The 22,555-nt window shown below is 38.6% G+C and overlaps 1 protein-coding gene across 1 annotated transcript in view; it reads left to right on the top strand.

Annotated features, from left to right (window-relative positions):
* The window catches only part of LOC136170342 (uncharacterized), an 83,883-nt gene that overhangs the window by 29,828 nt on the left and 31,500 nt on the right, over positions 1-22,555 (top strand). The gene's annotated exons all lie outside the window — the stretch shown is intronic.

Here is a 22,555-nt window from a genome sequence, read left to right as displayed (position 1 = left end):
TGAGTGAAATCAACTTACTTTCTAATTTTTTTTTTACTTCTCATACTGTTTTGACTGTTCTTATCTGTGCTTTTCCCCCCTCCTCCCTTCCTTTACTTCCCCCCTAGTTAGTGTGACTTCAAGATCAGATCCAAGCAAGGGGTCACCTGTTTTCCCTCTTCCTTATCTCTCAGCTTGAAGCACAATTTTGTTATTCATTGGTTTTGTTCATTGAACTTTTGGAGATGATTAGGAAATCTGATTAACATAGCTGCTGACAAAGAGAAATACTACATTGACAGGTCATTTTGTATTCTTTTATGTTATATATCTGTATATGTATTTAATCAGTTTTCAAGTAGGTAAAATAATTGCTAATAAGGTGGAACAAAAAACATGAAAATATTTTAAAAATCACTTTATGTGAAATAGTTTAAGATTTCTATAAGGACTTGAGATCAAATGGACCAAGGAATTATGTAGTAGAATACTGACATAGCCAGAAATGAAATCTTGAGTTTTCTCTACTACATGGTGTGATGATTATTATTTTGATTTTTTTTTATAATAGGGCTATTTTTTAAGAATAACTTTTGAGTCTTCTAAAGACTTAGAGAAGCTAAATTAGTGTATAAGTAGTAACTATGGGTCTAAATTAAAGGATAGACTTTATACTGTGGAAAAAGAAAAAAAGAACTGTTGCTGATAAATACTTTTTAGCACAAAAAGATCTGACCGCTCATGGTAACATCGTTTCTGAATAAATAGGGCAACATTAAAAGATGTATGCTAGTTCTGCATTGTACATGGAAGGTGGCCATAGGAAGAGCTGAGAGGGGCAGGGGACGGGGAGAAAGCCATCAGGAGTGAAGGAAGTGAGAGAAACTGGCGTGGAGAGCTCAGAAAAGAAGAAACTGTTAGAGGAAGCATGAAATGAGAAACATGGGCTCTAAGCATGTCAGTACTGCCATGACGGTTCTTACGTCTCTTTTTCATTTTGTGTATTAAGTTTTTCATGTGTCAGTGGGTATGAGAGAGAGGGACAGACAAAAAGTGAGGTGTGTCCTAGGAAAATGCCACTTTTGTTGTTTATTTTCATGGTTAAATGTATGGATATATTTACAAGGACTGTCTCACGACTTCTACTGCTTATACTTAGGCAGTGAAAAAGCAATTGGTGTGATTAATTGATGTATTTCTCTTTTCCTGCCTCCGTCCATGCTATCCCCTCCTCTCTCCCTAATGTTCTCTGAGACTCACGTTGAGCACCCTCAGTCCCAGACCCTTCCTCCAGTGGCCTTCTCCCAAACCCAGTGCTCCATACCATGCTGGGCTCCTTGTCCTCCTCCGGATCCTTTGACTCCAAAATGTCCTGAGAATCACTCTATCACTGGTCTCCTCCAACATGTTGTACAAATGTCTGTTGAGGTGTTTGTTTTCCCTGCTAGACTATGAATTCCTTAGTGGAAGGAGTCAAGCCTTACTCACCTGTGGATCCCCACATCTAATGAGTGTTAGTGGAATGAACACATGACTGATTTCCCACGCCTTGTAGTAGACACACCACCAACATGGCAGTGGTGTCACTGCCCTTCAGTGGTCAGGAGATCTGGTGGCCAGGGAGACAGACAGATCATGTGAGCCGTAGAGAACCTTTCAGTTTAGTTCAGTCGCTCAGTCGTGTCCGACTCTTTGCGACCCCGTGAATCGCAGCACGCCAGGCCTCCCTGTCCATCACCAGCTCCTGAGTAGACTGAAAAAATGAATAGAGTGGACTTCCTGACCTTGAGGTGCTCCTCTGGTTAGGTTTCAGCCACGGCTCGGGAGTGAGAGCCAAGTGTAGATGAATGAGACTGTGTGGTACATGTCGTAGCAGAGCCTCACACAGAGACAGCCTTGAAAGCCTGTGACCAGTTCTGCCTGGGGAGGTTGGGAAATGGGTAGGCAGCTGCTCACCTCATGGAGAAGAAGGAGCAGGGTATACCAGCCGTGGAGGTCCGAGGATCACTGTTTGAGAAGTTGAGAAGGAGCTTGAGGCTCCTGGGAGTTGGTAAGTAGACACATGGTAGGAAATGAGATTAGGAGCCGAGTTTGTAATCCTGACAGCTAGTCTTTGCCCTGTTGATTGTGGGGAACCACTGGAGATTTTAAAATCGTAGGAATGGCATAGTCTCATCATTTTAGAAAAATGCTCTGGCAGCAGTGTGAAAATTGACCTGGATGGGGATAAACTAAAGAGAGTGGACTAGTTAGGAGATGAGTGAACACAGTGGTGCAGATGAGCAAGATGAAGGGCCTGGATGAGAGCTCTGACAGTGGGGGTTGGAAGAGGAGGCCAGGTGGAGTACGCTTTGGGAGGTAGAATTTGTGAGATTTATGGACCAGAGCTCCATGTAGCAGTTGTGAGAGAGATGGAAGAGTAGCAAATGGCTGCAGATTTTTGAATCCTCTAGCCATTGGATGAGAGGAAGCTTGGACTTCTTTTTGGACATCTGAAAGGGGGGCATCAATATGGCAACGACTAGCAGACCATTGGCAATGTGACTCTGGAGTTTAGGAAAGATGTGGGTGGTGGAGTCACATTGTGTGGATGGGTGAGATTACTAAACGGGAAATAGCTGGGCATAGTGAGGGCGGCCCATGCAAAGGACCCCTGGACATTCCAGCCTTTAAAGGGCAGGAAAAGCCCACTGAAGAACAGCGTCGAGAAGGGAAGTGGTCGTGCTATATTTAAAATGCATAGCCAACCAGGACCTACTGTGGTGTTTTACTGGAACTCTGCTCAGTGTTGTTGGCAGCCTGGATGGGAGGGGAGCTTGGCGGAGAACAGACACATCTTACAGGCGTGGCTGAGTCCCTTGCTGTTCACCTGAGACTCACAGCATTGTTAATCAGCTATACTCCAATAAAAAATAAGTTTATAAAAAAGGGAAGTGGTCAGTATCAGATACCATCAAGAGGTCAAGCTGGGATGAGAAGTAGGGTGAGGCCATTGAACTGCATCATGTCAGAGGCTTTCAGTGAGAGAAATTACAATGCTGGTGTTAGGAACTTCATTCCAGCGGCCAAGTGCTGTGGGTGTTAATGAGTATAGACAATGAGTATGTACAGACCACCTTAAAAACAGTTTGAAATAGGAGGTAGATTCAGGAAAAGGGTACTGGGAAGGTCTTTATTTTGGCATAAGGTAGTGTACTTCTGTATATGTATAAATAGTATATATAATTTTTTTAAATCTATGAATGTTTCTCTGAATTCTTGAATTTTCTGTCTTGTGTCAATGAAAGACCTTTTTAAAAAAAAAAAAAACCTAAGCAATGACAGGGACATACCAAGGTTGTTTAAGTGGATGATCCTGACAAAGTAAAAAAAGTCATTTACAGAGCAGTTATTTCTAGAACTCGGGACCTTCATGGAAGTAAGCCAGTGGGCTTCAGTGTTCTTTGAAGTCTGTACTTATCTCTGCATTTTTGTTCAGTGTTTTGCTTTGAAAGCTTGGAGAGCACCACTGAGTTTTGGAGTTTCATCTGCGTTCTGTGATCAGCTGTTAAGAGAGATCTGAAGTCTGAAGTTTGTGTTGACTTTAGAAAGTCTTTCTCTGAAGCCCATTTTTGGAGTGAGTTTAAAGAAAGAGGAGTACCAAAGCCAGGTTCAGTCTTATAGTGGATGCTTGGAAAAGGATAAGTGGTTCTCTGGGACCATTAGTGTGGATCAGATTACCTTCTAAAGTAATGATGAAAACAAAGACTTAAGTCAGAGGGACTATAAAACACCCTAGATTCTTCCTTCAGGCAAATGATACCAAGTCATCAAGGATAGATAATTGTTTTCTCTCCATTTTATTTTTTTTTGAATATTGACAGAATTAGAAGTTTTATAACCCCTTGTCAGTGGTACATGTTTAAGTGTTTTAGTATCCAGGTAATTAGGAAGTACGGAATCTCTTCTGCTTTATTTCAAGGCTCTTCTGTTGTTCTGACTGCATACATTTAAAGCAACTAATTAATATCCATAGTGAAAATTTTCTCATCGTAAAAATCATGGATAAGGCAGGCACTTGCCTACCTGGAGTCAGGGATTTAAACCACAATAAAATGTTTATAACTTATTGTTTTGTTTAGATGTAAATGAAAGAACAATGCTCAAGATATAGCAAAGATACCTTTAAAGCTTGCAATTTGTGTGACCCTTGTTGAGTCAGGTGAGTGGGTGATACTGGACAGAGAGAGTTATAGAAAAAATGACTTCTAGTAAGGACCCAGGCTAAAGAGAACAGGGGGATGAGGTTGAATATATGCTCAAGGAGAAGGAGTCTCTGAAGGGGACAGCAAGTGGTGTGGTGGTGGGTCTAGTGGCCTAGGGGAAGGCTTTTGTCCTTAGAGGACTAGATCTGGGGCCTGTGGGGAAGAGGACTCTCTCTCTTTGCCTCAGGACTCAGAGAGCTCACCCTGTGTCTGGGAGTGGAGGTGGAGCATCCTAACAGAGAGTACTGACTTCAGGGAGTTGCTGACCAGAGGGAGAAGGAAATGGTGGAAAGACTAGGAGAGTCCTTTTTCTAGGCCTACCGTGAAATTGCCCATACTGTGCTTAAAACTTAATCCAAATGGATAGCATTTGTATTCCCAAGATGCACTCGTAGTAAATAGATGCACTATCAGTCTGTTACTCAATAAGGAGTGAGTATCGAGTAGGGGATTCTTATTCTCAGACAAGAGAGAGCAGGATGATATCTTCACAGGGCAAAACTCTGATGCATTTAATTCAGGTAGGGTGATAAAACCCAAGTGTTAAATGTCAAGGGGCAGAAAAATACTCTTTTTTTTTTTTTTTTTTTTAACATAGCAAGTGATCCTTAAAAATTCTTCCTTAATTGCCATCGCTCACAACATGGCTGGATTTGGCCCACTTAGACTGCTATAGGTTCAGGAAGGGTAGAAACCTGAAATTTATTCCTTCCCATAGGAAGGAACCCCAGTAGCATCAACAGAATGTAGAACCTGGAGGTATAATAATATAATATGATTGTCCTCACTGTAGGTGGAATCCTGAGACTGGAATAGGTTTGAGGTGTAGAGGTATACATGACTCTGGTTTAATTATCTTCTGGTTTTTGTCTTCATTGTCCAACTGTTATTATGTTTTATGATACTGAGTATTCTCCACTTTAAATTGGAGCAGGAGTTACTCTTTGATACCAGATAACACCTCAGCTCACTTTCTCATTCAGGATGTATTTTAGTTCAGTCGCTCAGTCGTGTCCAACTCTTTGTGACCCCATGGACTGCAGCACGCCAGGCTTCCCTGTCCAACATGAACTCCTGGAGTTGCTCAAACTCATGTCCATTGAGTTGGTGATGCCATCCAACCATCTCGTCCTCTGTTGTTCCCTTCTCCTCCCACCTTCAATCTTTCCCAGCATCAGGGTCTTTTCCAATGAGTCAGTTCTTTGCATCAGGTGGCCAAAGTGTTGGAGCTTCAGCTTCAGCAGCAGTCCTTCCAATGAATATTCAGGACTGATTTCCTTTAGGATTGACTGGTATGAACTCTTTGCAGTCCAGGGGATTCTTAAAAGTCTTCTCCAACACCACAGCTCAAAAGCCTCAATTCTTCAGAGCTCGTTTTCCTTTGGGCTTCCCTGATAGCTCAGTTGGTAAAGAATCCGCCTGCAATGCAGGAGACCCCGGTTTGATTCATGGGTCAGGAAGATCCGCTGGAGAAGGGCTAGGCTACCGACTCCAGTATTCTTGGGCTTTGCTTGTGGCTCAGCTGGTAAAGAATCCTCCTGCAATGCGGGAGACCTGGATTTAATCCCTAAGGTTGGGAAGATCCCCTGGAGAAAGGAACAGCTACCCACTCCAGTATTCTGGCCTGGAGAATTCCATGGACTCTGTAGTCCATGGGGTTGCAAAGAGTCAGACATGACCAAATGACTTGCACTTCACTTCATTTTTCTTTATAGTTCAAATCTCATATCCATACATGACTGCTGGAAAAACCATAGCTTTGACAAGATGGACCTTTGTCAGCAAAGTAATGTCTGCTTTTTAATATGCTGTCTAGGTTGGTCAAAGCTTTTCTTCCAAGGAGCAAGTGTCTTTTAATTTCATGTCTGAAGTCATCATCTACAGTGATTTTGGAGTCCAAGAAAATAAAGTCTCTCACTGTTTTCATTGTTTCCCCATCTATTTGCCATGAAATGATGGGATTGGATGCCATGATCTTAATTTTTTGAATGCTGAGTTTTAAGCTAGCTTTTTAAAAATTATTATTTATGTATTAGTCAACATAATGTATTTAGGATGTAATAAGTCAACAGCTAAGTCTTAACACATACTAAATATAAGTGTATTGCATGTTTTGAGTGAAAACTATGACCAAATCAGAGGCAAATGTTATTCTCAAGTGATCTAATGGGAGAGGAGGATGGACTGAGGATGGGGAACTTGGGTTCTGTGGCCAGACCCAACCTGGGTTCAGATCCTCATTTTGACTTATACTAGATATATAACCTTGGATAAAGCTGCTCAGTCTCTCTAAAGCTTCCAAGTTTATGCATCTAGGACATGTCAAGACCAGGATCACAGTACCTGTTTCATTGGAGTGCTGGAGATAATGGTTTGTAAACTTAGGAACTTGGGAAGTCCTCTGTAAATCTTGACAGCACACAGAGAAGAGAACACTGCCCTATGCGTCTAGAGTATGGTGACTTTGCTGGAAGTTCAGTGGTAGAGATAAGACTTGGGGAATTATCTGTATGGAAGCAATCACCCAGACTGTTGGATTCTGAATGACATTGCCAGAGACAAACTCAAGAAAAACAGGACAGAACACAGAATCTTGATTTTTTTTTTTTAATCCACAGAAGTGAACTAGCAGTTATATTTCTTATTTTCTTTGATGTTTTATTTCATTACCTTGTGATAACTCATATGTTAAGGGAGTTGAATCAGGCTGATACCAGTATGAAGATAAATTTAACTGATCAACTCTTTTTAACACAGAATATTGAGCCTGTTGTGTATCCTTGTCATTGGTTCTAGCACTAGACCTACTTTTTGAGTTCTGAAAATAAAACAGACTAAGAAGTCATCTTGGTAGTTAGCTATCAAATTCAGGAGTTTGGCTATTAAAGATAGTTGACTATGGATGGAGGGTTTTCATGCACCGTGAATGAAACTGCTGAATGACAGTTTGGTCAATATTAAAGAAATGGTGGAGATGGATTTCTTGGCTCACTGTTGTTCAGACATTGTGGTCTCAACTTATTTGAATATCTCCAGATGCTTAATATCACTGATTGCCCTTTTAAAAAAATATTATGTAATGTTTGATACATAGAAAAGGGCCTATAAATCTATAAATTAATAGAACATTATCAACACATTGAAGCTACTGTGTGAGGAGGAGCTTAACTCTTTTACTTCATTATTATAGCTTACTAAACATTGTTCGTCCATAATTAAATACTTCCAGAACACCACTTCTGTGTCTTCTGCCAGCTGTCTGGCATGAACCTGGTGTCTTATTGGTCAGTCAGTTCAGTGTTTGAGAAAAAAAGAGCTAGACATGGACCAGAGGGGTGTTAGGATGAGCTGGAACTGGGTGTTAGGATGAGCTGGCAGTGTCAGTGTCTGTCACCACATCTAACCAAGAAGAGAAATCCTTTGACTGCCTCAGTTCTTCCTCTGGCATCTGAAGTGAAATCCTCTTTTGGCCAACTCTGCCTGGAGCCCTTTGTGACCAGAGATTCTGGGAAGTGTAGTTCCACCTAAGTCAAATTGCTACAGTACAAATCTGCACACGTTCGGTTCCTGTACTTGTTTGTTGTATTGTAAACCAGAGACAGTCATAGTTGTTTCTGCTTAGAAAATGTCAGAAGAGTTATTTAAGATATCAGAATAGTTTAAAAATAGAGTTTAACTTGATTATGTCATTGTTTTCTTTTCCATTAAACCATATCTTTATTTTCAAAGCCATGAGATAACTTAAAATAGGAGTAATGCAATTTTACCTTCTTCTGTTGAAAGAAAGAATTCTTTTAATTTGATAAGTAAGTTGAACCTTGAGCTAAAAAAATTTAAAAAATTATCCAGTACAGTGCCATCTGGTGATAAATAATTTACTTTCTGGTTGAAGATAACTGCTACATTTTACTTCTTGATAAATCAGGAACTTCACCTTTAATCATGCCTGACTCCTAATGGACATGAACTGGAGCAAGCTCTGGGAGTTGGTGATGGACAGGGAAGTCTGGCATGTTGCTTTCCATGGGGTCGCAAAGAGTCAGACAAGACTGAGTGACTGAACTCCTAAGACATATTATAGGGGACTGTTTCTAAATAAATCAAATACTTGTAAATAACTAGAAAAAAAAATAGAGCTAGGAAAAGTTTTTCTTTAATCCTCAGATTTTATTCTGCCCCTACATATACTTAGGTAATGAGTCACAGTTTGTCTTTTTACTGGATACCATTTTTAGGAGAATTTTTTGTTTTTGAATTGAACAGGATTATTTCAGAAATGTGGTGTAGCAGAATGATCATGGCCTATAAAATCAGGCAGACAAAGGTTTGTATTTGGGGCCTTATTTTTCTTATAATCTGCCAGGCAGTGTTCCAAGAACTTTATATGTACTGAATCATTAAATATTCACGAAAACCCGATGAGGCATTTTGCAAATGAAGAAACCAAGACTCACAGAACGGTTGAGTGTTAGGGTGCTTATCTCATTGCTTTTAGGTTATTTGGGGGTTTGTTTCTCTAAAACAGAGTGTGTGTTTGCAGGGGAGGTCTTACTTGTATGTTTTCCAAGCGTCTAGTATAGGTTCATATGTCTCCAGTTCAGTTGGTGAATATTTGATTTATTGATTTATTCTTTTGCTTCCATGAAATGAGACACAATAGCCACAGCAGGAAATGGAAAATTAAATTGTTTGGTTAAAATATTCATGTTTTCTTCAAGCGAAAAAAATATATAATTTTTAAGAAGTATTATGTAGTGAGAAACAGGACTAGGTTCTAGTATCTTCATGGTCATTTTTTAATTTAATTTTAATCTCAGCTATACATGCACAGAATTCAGAGTCCAGGAGCTGTACAAGGCTTGTTATAAAACTCAGCCATTTCCTGACTCTTACCCCCACCCCAGTCCCTGCTGTCTGGAGTTTAACTCTAGTTCAAGAAGTAATGGTTTTGTTATTTGCCTCCACATCTCTAAATGGCATGTTGCTCTTTTTCCAGTTTTTAATTTTTCATTCTTAAGCATTACCTTTGACTTCTCATGATAGAGGAAGGGGATTTATCTTGCTTGTGCATTGTCACTCTATGTGTGGAACTCTCCTCCCTTTTCATTGTAACTATAATTGAATTTTGAATAATAATCAGTGTTTACATTATTATGACCATGAAAACATTATTCACATCTGAGGCATATAATCCATGGTTACTTTTTTTTTTCCCAGCACAGTTTTTTGTTTTCCCCAGTGTTGGTAACTTTTTTTTGCTTGTTTGCTTAGGTTTTATGTATTTGTCACTTGTTCCTCCCTAAACTTTTCCCAAGATGTCTAAATATAGTTAGGGTACATGGCCTTGACCTAGTTGTTTAATTCTTCTCCTAAAATATTTTGTCATTTATGGTATGAGAGGTCCAGATGACATGAAGACTTATGCAACTTGTATCTCTAAAACCTTTTAGTTTCATGAAACAGACATCTGGATATTTGGTGCTGATCACATCCTCAGTGGACAGCACTGCTGATCAGCACACAGCCCTCCTCTCAGACCTAGTGGTCTTTTCTTAGGTAGCCGGAGGGTCTCTGCTGCCACCCAGAGTGGCCATGGGACTCAGGGTCTGGCTGGAAGCAGAGCCACGTTTGTGTGTGACCAAGACTGCTTGTCAGCAAAAGCCGTGTCATCGGTGCCTAAAAAGCTTGTAGTACTCTCAGTCCAGTCAGAAGATCAGAGAATATTTGATTAGGTTAATTTACGTGAGTCTTTTGACAGATGGAAGCACTGAGTTATCTTTTATGTGAATAGTCAGTAGAAGCAGAGTAGATAAATAAAGTTGCTAGGGTGAAATAAAAAATAAATGGCATAAAAGATATGGACAGAGATTAGTTAAAATTTTGTTTGAAACAAAAATAAAACAGAAAAAACTCTTGGCAGTAGCTTTTCAGAGACAGTTATAGAGAGTAATGTTAGAGACATAAGCATAAATGATTCAGTGACTTAGCTTTGTAGATATTTTGTTTACCTCCGTCATAGACCCGGTATGCTTGTGAATAGTGTCTAAGATGTTCTTTGGAGGAATGCCATAATTATTAATACCTGATATATATATAGAAGAAAACGTAGAGTGCGAGTGGACCTATCTTGTTCTCACAGAAAATTTGGTGCAGAAACTGTCATTCTCGATGGCCAGCACTAGGAGGCCACAGAGACCGTGATTCTGAAGGACTCAGGTTATGTTTCATTCCTGTTGGAGCTGAAAAAGAAACTTAGGGTAAAAAGCCCAGTTGAGGATTAGATAAACAATATAGTCATCCTAGTTTTCATCATGCAGGAATAAATGAGTTGAAAATATGCAACGCTACTTTTTTATACGCTTGTGACATTGTAAATAAAATAAGCAAAGTGTGTATTCTTACAAATGTGCTTTTTAAAATTGTCATTCTGGTTTCTAGTCTGGGACCACGCCTTGCCCACCTTTGTCTTGCAGGATTTCAGTAGCTGCCGAATTGACCATACCTTTTTTCCCCCTTTTGCTCCAGTACATTCTATTTATTGAAAACTAGAGTTTTTTTTATCAGAAATGGTTTCAATCACATGTGTCCTCTGACTAGAAACCTTTGGCAGTTTCAAATAGTGTTTCAAATCTGTCTGTCTGTTCATTCACTCATTCAACAGACATGTCCTGAGTGCCTTTATACAGTCGGACAGACGCTCGGGGGCTGGGCTCTCATGGGCTTTGCATCTGGTGTGCATTTTTCCAGTATTCTCCGTAGCGGCTCTCTTACAGCGGAACAGACATACCTAATCACCCCTAAAGTTTTACCCTTGTGCCTTTAAACAGTATCACCCTCTCCATCATTTCATAATTCTCTTCTTTCAGAACTGCCTCTGGTATTTCAAATTCTAATCTCTGTTACTCCTGTAGTCTCCCAACCTTTGTGGCACTTTATTCACACTATATTAATTTCACTTATTTTTAGCTTTTCTCTATAAAAATAAAAAAATTTAAATACATGTGTGCTGTTGGTTAGGGATAAGGTGGTCTTTTATTTCTTTGTGTTTCCAGTTAATGCTAAATACAATATTCTCGAAAGGGAAACATTAACCTTTAATGACTATAGCACGTCCTACTGGCGGCTTTCCCCGTGACCTTTCACCACACCTTTTCCAACAGAATCCCAACTTTCTTTTCTAACGGAACAGTCTTGACTGCATATGCTTTGGGAGGAGGTGGGCTGAGGCCTCAGCCTCCAGCCTCATGAAGCTTCCATCCTTGCCAGTTGATTGGTTTGAGGCAGGAGCATGTGACCCAGTTCTGGCCCCTGAGACAGAAGTGGGGCATTGTCTAGAGAAAGGTTTCTTCCCTGAGGAAAAAGGGTTGCGAGGCAGTTCTGCCTCCTGTGGGTAGAGCGCAAAAGAAGCTAGTCCAAGCACCAGTCGCCACACCAAGGATGGTAGAGTAGAAAAGCTCGTGGGACTTGTGCCCTGGTTGGCAAGACTGAGCCACCCATTTTGGAGATTTCTTGTTTGAGGATAATGAAGCTTGGCTGTCTGGGGATTTTCCCTTACTTGCAGGCAGAGGCTGACTCTCCCCCTCCAGTCTCAGTTTAGATTCTCCGATCTCTCAGAGCTCCTGTACATCTCCTGCCGTGAACTTGCTGTTTCATGTGGTGATGGAGCTTTGTTGGTACCATGGTTGACCACGTGCTTCAAACTTACTCTTATTCATGGTTATGTCCTTAGGAACTAGCCTGATGACTGATAAGTTTTTAATATCTATATTTGTTCATGTTATCTTGAAAGTAGACATGGAGTTTCTGAGGCCAAGACAGATTATTACTGACGTCAGTAACCTAAGGCAAGAGACTCTGAGTCTGTAACTCTGGAATTTCTCCATGACCCCAGTTTCATCATCCTTCTGAAATGTAAACATACACGTCAGGGGAGACCAATCTTTTACTATCTCTTCAGTCTTTTTTTTTTTTTTTTTAAGGCTTGTCCTTTAACCAAGGTCTCAGTAAATTTTCCCAGAAAGCTCTAAATGTACAGAAGTACAAAAAGACTCCCTTCCTGACAGTGGTAGAGTAAGTGCTCAATAAATTTACTTGTCAAATATTGAATAATTTAAAAGAATAAATTCAACTCAGTGATCTCAACTGTAGTGGGGGCTGTGGGAACTTTGGTGGTAGGATGTAGGAAAAGGTAGGAATCATCTGGAGGAAGTTTTTTTGAACAATATACTTCCCACCCCCAGTTTCTGACCTGTTCCTGTGACTGTCATATTCCTTAATCATATTTGATTTTTTGTGGTCAAAAAGAAGGTGAGATCCAAGACACAGCCTGCCCTCTGTGAAGCCTTCCTGCTAAAAAGTCAGTAAATGGAACTGTTTGTCTTGACACCTGATCCAAGGCTGCTGTGTCAGTGTTTATGTTTGTTCCAAATGATTCTTTTATTTTGTAATTTTTTACATGCCTTTGGTGGGACTTCTTAAAGGGTTTTTTTTTAATTGAAAGCTAGCCCTTTTTTTCAGAGAGAGTTTGAGGGAACTCTGCAGCAAACATACATAAAGTAAAAGAGCATATAAACAGAAAATCAGAACTAAGAAAAAGGTTAGAAACATATTGCTGGATTCAAATTCAGATTTGGTTCTTTTTTTTTGAGGTATAGTCGACAGATACTAATTTGAGGTGTACAACATAATGATTCAATATTGGTATATATTGGGAGGTGGTCACATGATTAGATAATGTCTGTCAACATATGTATTTACAGATTTTTTTTTCTTATGATGAGAACTTTTAAGATCAACCCTCTTAGCAATTTTCAGACATGCAATACGGTGTCGTTAACTATGGTTGTCTGCTATCCATTCCATCCCCAGGGCTTTCATAGCTGGAAGGTTTGTACCTTTTGACTTCCTTTATTCATGTTGCCCACCTGTCTACCCCCGACCTCTGGCAGTCACCAATCTGTTCTCTGTACTATGAGCTTAGTGTTTTGTTGTTGTTTTCTTTTTTAGATTCTGCATGTAAGTGCAATCATACAGTATTTGTTTTACGCTGTCTCACTTCACTTACTTCACTGGTCACAGTGCCCTCGAGGTCCATCCATGTTGTCAGAAATGGCAAAATGTCATTCTTTTTTATGACTGAATAATATTACTTTGTGTGTATATATACTGCATTTTCTCTATTTATTTGTCATTGTATACTTAGGTTGTTTTCATGTCTTGGCTGTTGTAAATAATGCTGCAGTGAACACAGGAATGTTCACTTTGTAAGTTCGCATTTTCATTTTTTTCAGGTAAGTACCCAGGGGTTCTGTTTTATTGTTGCCTGCTGAAAAATGGCAAATATCAGCAGTTATGTTCATGGTTCTCAATATTTTGAGTCACAGACCCCTTTGATGAAATCTGTGGCTTTTCTTCTGAGAAGAGTGAACACACACACAACCTCAATTTTGATATAATTTCAGGCCTATCCTCCCCCCATGGAATCTTTTGTTATTAGAGAAGATGAGGTATACCCATTTCTTAAAAAGGAAGAAAATGTTCTTAGTATTTACTAGGTTCTAAAAAATTTGTTTCTGTAATAATATATTTCAAACATACCAAAAAAAAATTGAAAGTAAAAATAAATTATCAAATACTATAAGTTTCAAAATATTTGTTTAAATATTATCAGTTTAAAAAATTTTTTTAAAGTAATAAAATATCACAGAGAAAATAGAAACTTCCTGTTTAGCATTTTTCGCCCCGTTCTCCTTTCTTCCTCCTTACTAGTTTGAAACCTCTGTCTTGAATTTAGTGTTTAATGCCTCCACACATATTTTATGCTCTTACTGCCTTTGTATACAGCCATATACATATATATTCATAAATACATATGTATGGAGTTTCCCAGGTGGCTCTGCCTGTAATGCAGGAGACTCAGGAGATGCGGGTTCAATCCTTGGGTTGGGATGATGCCCTAGAGGAAGGCATAGCAACCTACTCCAGTATTCTTGCCTGGAGAATCCCACGGGCAGAGGACAGTCCATATGGTCACAAAGAGTCAGACACAACTGATGTGACTGAGCATGCATGCATACACACACACACACACACACACACACACACACACACAGAGTATTATTTGTATGATTTCAAACATTTTTTTTTTAGTTGTGCTGAACAACACATGAGATCTTCCATCTTAAAATTTTAAGTGTGTGGTCCATTATTAGTAACTACACACAGTGCTGGGCAGCAGAGCTCTAGAACTTTTTTACCTCGCATGACTGAGCCTCTGCACCCACTGAACAGCACGTCCATTTCCCGCTCCCCGCCAGTCTGTGGCAGCCACTGTTCCACTTCCTACCTCTATGAATTTGACTACTTTAGCCACCTTATTCAGAGAAGGCAATGACAAGCCACTCCAGTACTCTTGCTGGAAAATCCCATGGACGGAGGAGCCTGGTGGACTGCAGTCCGTGGGGTCACTACCAGTCGGACATGACTAAGTGCCTTCACTTTCACTTTTCACTTTCACGCATTGGAGGAGGAAATGGCAACCCACGCCAGTGTTCTTGCCTGGAGAATCCCAGGGACGGGGGAGCCTGGTGGGCGTCTATGGGGTCGCACAGGGTCGACACGACTGAAGCGACTTAGCAGCAGCAGTAGCAGCTACCTTATTATATAGGTGGAATCATGCACTGTTTGTTTTTCTGTATTTGGCTTATTTCCCTTAGCGTATTGTCTTCGAGGTTCATCCATGACACATGTGACAGGACTTCCCTCTTTTTATGGCTGAAGAATATTCCATCGTGTGTTTACAGCCCGTTTTCTTCATTCATTCACCCACTGATGGACGTGTAGGTTGTTTCTGCCTCTTGGCTGTTGTGACTAATGTGGCAGTGAACATGGGAGTATAGATATCTCTGTGAGATCCCACTTTAAATTCTTTTGGATAAAGATCCACAGGTGGAATTGTGGAATCATTCGGTAGTTCTGTTTTTAATTTTTTAAGGTGCAGCCATTACTGTTTTCCATAGCAACCGTACCATTTTACATTCCCAGTGACTGCGCACAAGGATTCCAGTTTATACACATACTTACCAGCACTTGTTATTTCTGTTTGTTTTTTTTTTTAATAATGGCCATCCTAACAGGCATGAGGTGATAAACTCATTGTGATTTTGATTTACATTTCCGTCATGATAGTAGTGTTGAACATCTTTTCATGTACCCATTGACTGTTTATATGTCTTCTCTAAGGAAAAATCTGTTTAAATAGAAGGTTTCTTGAGTTTTTTGCTCTTGAGTTGTAGAAGATATTTATAGAGTTGGGATATTAACCACTTGTCAGATGTATATATGCAAATGTTTTCTCTTTTTCTGTGGATTGCCTTTTCAGTCTATTGATTATATCTCTGGTTGTGCAGAAGCTAACATTGTTTTTTGTTTTTTTGGTAAGATTTATTTATCTTTGGTATTTATAGCTGTCCTTAATCCTTTTAAATATATGTAGTATTTCATTATAAGACTGTATCACCGTATGTTTATCCATTCTCCTGTTAATTCGTGTTTGGGTTGTTTCCAATTTCTTACTGTTACAAAGAGTGCTAACAAATACTCTTAGATATACCACCCCCTTAAGGACATGTGCCAGTTTCTCTGGTATACATACTCGAGTGGAATTGCTTGGTCACAGATACAAGCTTCACCACCTTTATTAAAGATTGCCAAATAGCTCTCCAAAGTGGCTGAATCTGTTAAAATTCTTTATTACTATGTGATATTTTGCCAGCCTGATATAAAATTATATCTCAATGTAGTGTTAATTTTCTTTGTACTAAGTGTGGACATTTTGTGTTTATTTTTCACTCAGATTTCCTTCTAATTGGCTACCCACAATTGTTCTCTGTTTTATCAATTCAGTTGTTTATGTTTGCTTTTTGATTTTTTAGGAGTTTTTCATGTATTCTATAAATTAGCACTTTGTTGGTTTTTAAACTATCTTTTCTTAGTCCATGACTTAATTTTTTTCATTTTGTTTTAAAGTTTGAGTCTTTTATTGTTTAGAATGTTTAAAAAAATTTGACATAGTAATATTTGGTCTTTTACTTCTATTTCTGCTTTTTGTATCTTATTTTTAAAAGCCCTCATTACAGCAAGGATTTTTTTCTAAAAGGTTTTAAATTTTTTTCACATTCATCTCTTTTGTTTGCCTGGCGATGTTTTTGTATGGTGTGAAGCATGGGTTTAATTTTACTTCCTTGTAGATGGCTTATGCCTTAGCACCTCTGTGTGATGGTTCATCCCTTCCCCCTGATTTGCAGCACCATCACTATTAAACGTCAAATTTCCAAACACATGTTTTTCTGTAGGTGTTCTGTGACTTTCATTTATCTATACTGTGTAACTTACCATGGTTCGATGTAAAACCTGACATTCTGGAGGGCATGTTGCCTGTGTTCTCCTCCAAGTTTGGCAAGGCTATTTATTAGCTCTATTTTTCTTAAGAATTTTAGGACCAACTTATCCATGAAAGACCTTGTAGAGAGTTTTATTAGAATCATAGTGAAATTCCACTCAATTTAATATTATTAATTAGGTCTTTGTCTATAAACATGGTATAGTTTTTTATTTACTCAATTCCACTCAATTTAATATTATTAATTAGGTCTTTGTCTATAAACATGGTATACTTTTTTATTTACTCAACTCTGATTTCCTCCTTTGCGCCTGATAACCTTCTTGTTAGTTTCATTACTGGAAATTTATTATTAGAAAGCTTGTATCTTTTAGTTGTCTTCTTTCTTTTTCTCTTTCTTTCTTTCTCTTCTTTCCCCTCCCTCCCTTTCCTTGTTCCTTTCATATTGAAGTATAGTTGTATAATGTTATATTTGTTTCGCTTGTACAATGTAATCATTTTTATTTTTGTATGTATTACAAATTGACCACCACAGTAAGTTCAGGTGACATCTGTTGCCATATCTAATGACACAATTTTTTTGTTTATGATGAGAACTTTCAAGATCCATTCTCTTCGTTACTTTCAAATATGCAGTACAGTATTGGTATCTCTAGTCACCATGCTGTATGTTATATCCCCATGACTTACTCATTTGATACCTGGAAGTTTGTACCCTGAAACCCCCTTCCTCATTTTATTCCCCCACCCGATACCTCAGACAGCTGCTACAAGTCTGTTCACTATATGAACTCAGGTTTTTTTTTTTAAGTTGACATTTTAAATGGTAGCTTTTCCTAGTTAAATTACCGAGTTATGTTCTGTGACTTGTAGGAATTATATTAGTTTTTGTATATTAACCTTATATCTAGCAACATTAATGGTTTTGCTTTTATATTACTTTTAATATCTTGTCTTCATAAGTTCCTGTATAAATAGTTATCACTTAGAGAAATTTTATCATTTCATTTAAAATTTTATATCTCATTTTGATTTCTTCTGTTACATTGTTTAGGACCACTGTGCCTTGAACAGAAGTTATACGGTTATAGTCCTCTTGGTCTACTTTCCTGGTTTTTAAAGGAAATACTTACATTATTTAATCATTAATGTGATTTTGTTACAGGTTTTTGAAAGAAGCTAAGGAAGTTCCTTTTTATTCTTGATATGCTAGGATTATTATTTTTTTAATCATGAAGGTGGGTAAAGAATTAACAAAACCATTCTTGTTCTCTCAGGACAAAAGTAACCCTGGATGAACTTTTATTCAGTTCCTCTGAATTATGATAAAAATGAAAAGTTAACCATGTTACTAGGGAACATTGCTAATGCTGAAAATGACCTTTATTTGGTGAATGTGTTTGGTCTGGGATGAACTATATGTGAACTCTGAATTCTTGATTAGAAGCAATAACTTTGAGCTTCCCTGGGAAGGGCACTTTTCAGCGATGGGTATGAAATTCGTGGGGACCTGGAGGCTGTGGCTAGAATCATTTTTGAGGTATTGGCTTCTGTTTGAGACAGAAGGCTTCTAAGTCATTGTGACCCTGTGATTCTCATTTCCTTGCATCTGAACTGTCATCTGAATGCCCAAGAGAATAGCTTCTTGTTTGGCCATGTGAACTTCTGGGGGACCCTTCCCATGAAGAGAAACACCTGAAGCTGCCCTGCCGGCATGCTGTGTTTTCTTCTTATGCTTTCTGAGTAGCTGGCTGCTATGTGTGGCTTTTGGTAATTGGGTGGCTCAGAATGTGTAGCTATAAGTCCCTCATAGTGCACAGTTCATCCAAGCAAAATGCAGAAATGTGTTTACTGAGACTGATTTTATAACTCTCACTTATAACCTTCAATTTCTAGTTTTTACCCACTGGAAAACTCATATTCTCATTGACTCTATTAATACTATAAATTTTAACTTATATATAATATACCACATGTTTTTAATATATTAGATTTGGTGTATGTTTGCCAACTCAAAAATGATTTTGCTACTAAAACAAGTTTGATAACTAATGTTTTAGACCTGTGTGGTCCAGTGGGTAGGTATTTGCCTTATAATACAGTAATTAAAATAAAAAATAAATTTTTTTAAAATTTAAAATTAAAAGTAATTAAAAATTCAGTTTCTTGGTTGTACTAGCCTCATTTCAAGTGTTCACATGTGGCTAGTAGCTACTGTACCTGGACAGTATAGATTTAGAATATCTAGAATATCATCACAGAAAGTTGTATTAGACTCTCTACGTTTTCTGTCTTTTTTATTCATCCAGATTATCTAAGAGCTTTATGTTTTTACTGTATGTTGTATGCTTTAATAAACTGCTGGATGAGCCTGTCAGGGATAGTATTAAAGACCCCAGTGTATTGTTGTATACTGATCTGCTAGAGAAATATTTATCAGATTTGCATACCAGGGCAAATTCTGTTTCTCCTGAGACATATCATTGCATCATGGCTAGTGTACATTTTACAATTGACTGGCTCTCTCTTTTTGCTGTATCAGTCAGACAGTGTAAGTCCAAACTTATGGCCTACAGAATTTCATCCTTTTTTCTCTTGTTTGAATTTTCATATTTGTAAGATATAATTTTTCTGTAATGTGTGCCTTTTTATAGGTTGTAAATGCTTTGAGAAAAGAATATAAAAAATATAATAAATAAATACCTTCAAGATTTAGATGGATACTTTTATCACTTCTTACTTTATTGACTTATTACTGAACCTCAATACTGAAAAGAAGTGAAGGAACTAGAAACAGTTCTTGGCCAATTATGGTTACAGAATGCACAGCTGTAATCTGGACTATTGTACAAATGAAGCGACTTCAGACATACACCTGTCATAAACCCAGTTTAATTCACTTTTCTAAAATGGTTTTATTTTTCAAAATAATGTTTGAGAGCTCTCTTACTAAAATGCTTTGTAAAAATTTCAGACTTTTTGGTATTGCTAGGGAGGTTCAACCAAGAACCTATTTGAGAATTCAAACAGGTTAACCAGGTTTAAACAGGGGGTAGAGTGCTGTTTTGTTTCTCTGTGAAATCTTCTGTATCTTTTATATAACAGACAGTTTAATTCTGAGCGTTTGTGCCTTCTCAGTGTATTTTCTCTGCTTTTAAATTTTATTCTGGGATGTATAAGCGTGTCAAACATTATATATGTCTTTTATGTTTTACATTAAGCAACTTTCCTTGCTTCTGCAGACACTTAAGCAACTTATACATTTCAGGCCAAAAAGGTAAAGTAACTTTATAAAAAAGTAAAACCAATCTCAACTAAAAGAAGTTGAAGGATTAAGTATTCCCATCTGTCAGTGCTGAGAGATTTGGGCAATATCTTTGATTTCACATTTTCTAGTTGTTCAAGTAAGAAAAAGAAACAGAATTATATCGTTTTCATGTCCTGACAACCGGAAGCATATAAACAGCTGCAGAAACCAAACATTTCCTGGAACTAAACTTGAGCAGAAATTTATCACGTGAATCTTTGTTTAAAGAACCTTGTGAAAAATATCTTCAACCACAGTTATGTAAAAGACCCAGGAGTGCAGCTCACGTGGACTGGGCTCCCCAGAGTCCGAGGAGGCCGCGGGAACCTGGCCTGGGAGGTGCGTGCACCGCAGGGGTGGGGCGGGGGCTCTGGGAGCCAGGCATCCAGCTCTTCTGCTGTGAAAATGCCCCTGGGGAAGGGGCTTCGGAAACCGTGGTGGTCAAGAGCACCATGCCACCATGCCGTGGTTTGTTTCTCTAAATATTCAGTGTTGTCAGTGGGGCTTTTGTGTTTGTGTTGATTTTATTCTGTTCATCCTCAAGTTCTCTGACACTGCTTTCAGTGGAGATGGTTTATTTTGTAGATTAATGTGAAGCTTTCAAGCTTTAAACGTTGGAAGTAGCATTTTTCAAGGAATTTCAAGAGCTGGATTTGTCCAGCCCAGAAGTCTAGTTCACTAAAGAGTCAAGGACAACCTTGAAATCTTTTTTTTCCGCCAAGGAGCTTATGCTCATTGGTATAAGTTTTCATAACAGAATAATTTAAGAGACAGTTTCCATGTAGAGAAATAAGTAAAGGCCAAATATAACAAGCTATTCATCTTTTCCATGAAAAGCTTCAGTAGTCATCGTAGTGCAGTTTCTTTAAAGAAAATTTGTATCCCTTGGACCTGCTAGGGTAAATCAACTGAAAAAGCTTTTAAACACTTAAGCCTGTCCTACAGTTGTAAGTTGACTTTTACATGTTTACCAGATATAGCAGTTTTAATTATTAGCTGCTCATTTTGGTAAAGATTGACCAAGCACTCCTTAAGATTGAATCATGAGTAGCTGGCACCTAAAGAGATGTGACACTGGGCTTTAGCAAGGCCTCTGGACTTCCCTGATAGCTCAGTAGGTAAAGAATCCGCCTGCAACACAGGAGAACCTAGTTCGATTCCTGGGTCAGGAAGATACGCTGGAGAAGGGATAGGCTACCCACTGCAGTATTCTTGGGCTTCTCTTGTGGCTCAGTTGGTAAAGAATCTGCCTGCAATGCGGGAGACCTGGGTTTGATCCCTGGGTTGGGAAGATCCTCTGGAGAAGGGAAAGGCTCCCCACTTCTGTATTCTGGCCTGGAGAATTCCATGGACTGTATAATCCATGAGGTCACCAAGAGTCAGACACGACTGAGGAACTTTCAGTTTCACTCACTGGGGTGGGGAGGGTGTTAAAGTCTGGTGATATGTACCTATCATACAAGGCTATGATAAGGATTGCATATGATGAGGAGGATAAAATGCCTGTACATAGTAAGTACTTAGTATATGTTAATTCATCATCCTCTCATGTTACTGATGATGGCCATATATGTACTGGGTCATATTAATATGTGTTTTTAAGCATGTTGGGATCTATCTTGATTTTAGCAGTGTTGTTTTATAGTGATACTTAGGAAAAACAAGAATGACATATGTTGAAAGTGTATAGCTTCTCATTAAATTATAGGTTGTTGATAGTTCAAAAAACAATGCCAATGGTTTTGAACTTTTTGGTGAAATGAGACAAGGTCTAACAGTGATCACGAATAGAATGATTGTATCAGTGTTCAGCTTGCTCCAGATTTCTCTCTGAATTTTAATTATCACATAAAGATACTGCACTGATAAAATATTCTTATGTAGAGTCTACTAAGAACCAAAAAGAAGCTTGGAGTCCTGGGTTGGAAATGGAAGTGTGTGTGGGCTGGTACAGCCTGTAGGAGTCATGAAACTGTTGGAAGACAGGCTTAGTCATGAAAAAGACCTTGGAAACAGTTGGCTGTAGGCTGAGAAATGCCTTTGGGAGAGTTAAAGCGTTAATAGATATAATCAAGAAGTTGAAAGAAGAACCTTGAAAAAGAAAGCAGCTATAGCTGGACTCTCAGTCACTATTCTTCCTGCTATTCAGGATAGTCTAAGCCTCTGCATGTCTACGGGTCACCTGACAACAGTGCAGCAGATAATGTAACAGTGAGAGCTCCAGAGCCACTGTCAAGACGGCGCTCACAGCAAAGCATTGATAAGGGAGCAGATACCTCCACAAAGGGGGAGGCTGCTGGGTAGATGCATAGAAGTTGAGGGAATTGGTATTGAGAGTTGAGATTGAGACCCAGATGTCATATTTTTAAATGTTCTGCTTAACTTTTAAAGTTAGTAACATTCATATAATATAGGAAGCTAAAATTTTCAGTGGGAAATACGTCATCAATGATGAAATTATATTTAGAGTTTGTGTGCAAGTTACTGTGCAAAATTTAATTATAACTGCATGGTCCATGCTCTCTAAGAGCCTGCCGTTAAGAACAGTAGAGTCTGGAGATTTAGTTGAATTGCCTAGCAGTGGTCTTGTTTTCAAATTTTTTTAAGTTCAATAAATGTTTCTTG

The sequence above is a fragment of the Muntiacus reevesi genome, chromosome 6 (assembly GCF_963930625.1).
Source record: "Muntiacus reevesi chromosome 6, mMunRee1.1, whole genome shotgun sequence".
Taxonomy (NCBI): Eukaryota; Metazoa; Chordata; class Mammalia; order Artiodactyla; family Cervidae; genus Muntiacus; species Muntiacus reevesi.
This window is presented reverse-complemented; position numbering and strand designations above follow the sequence as displayed.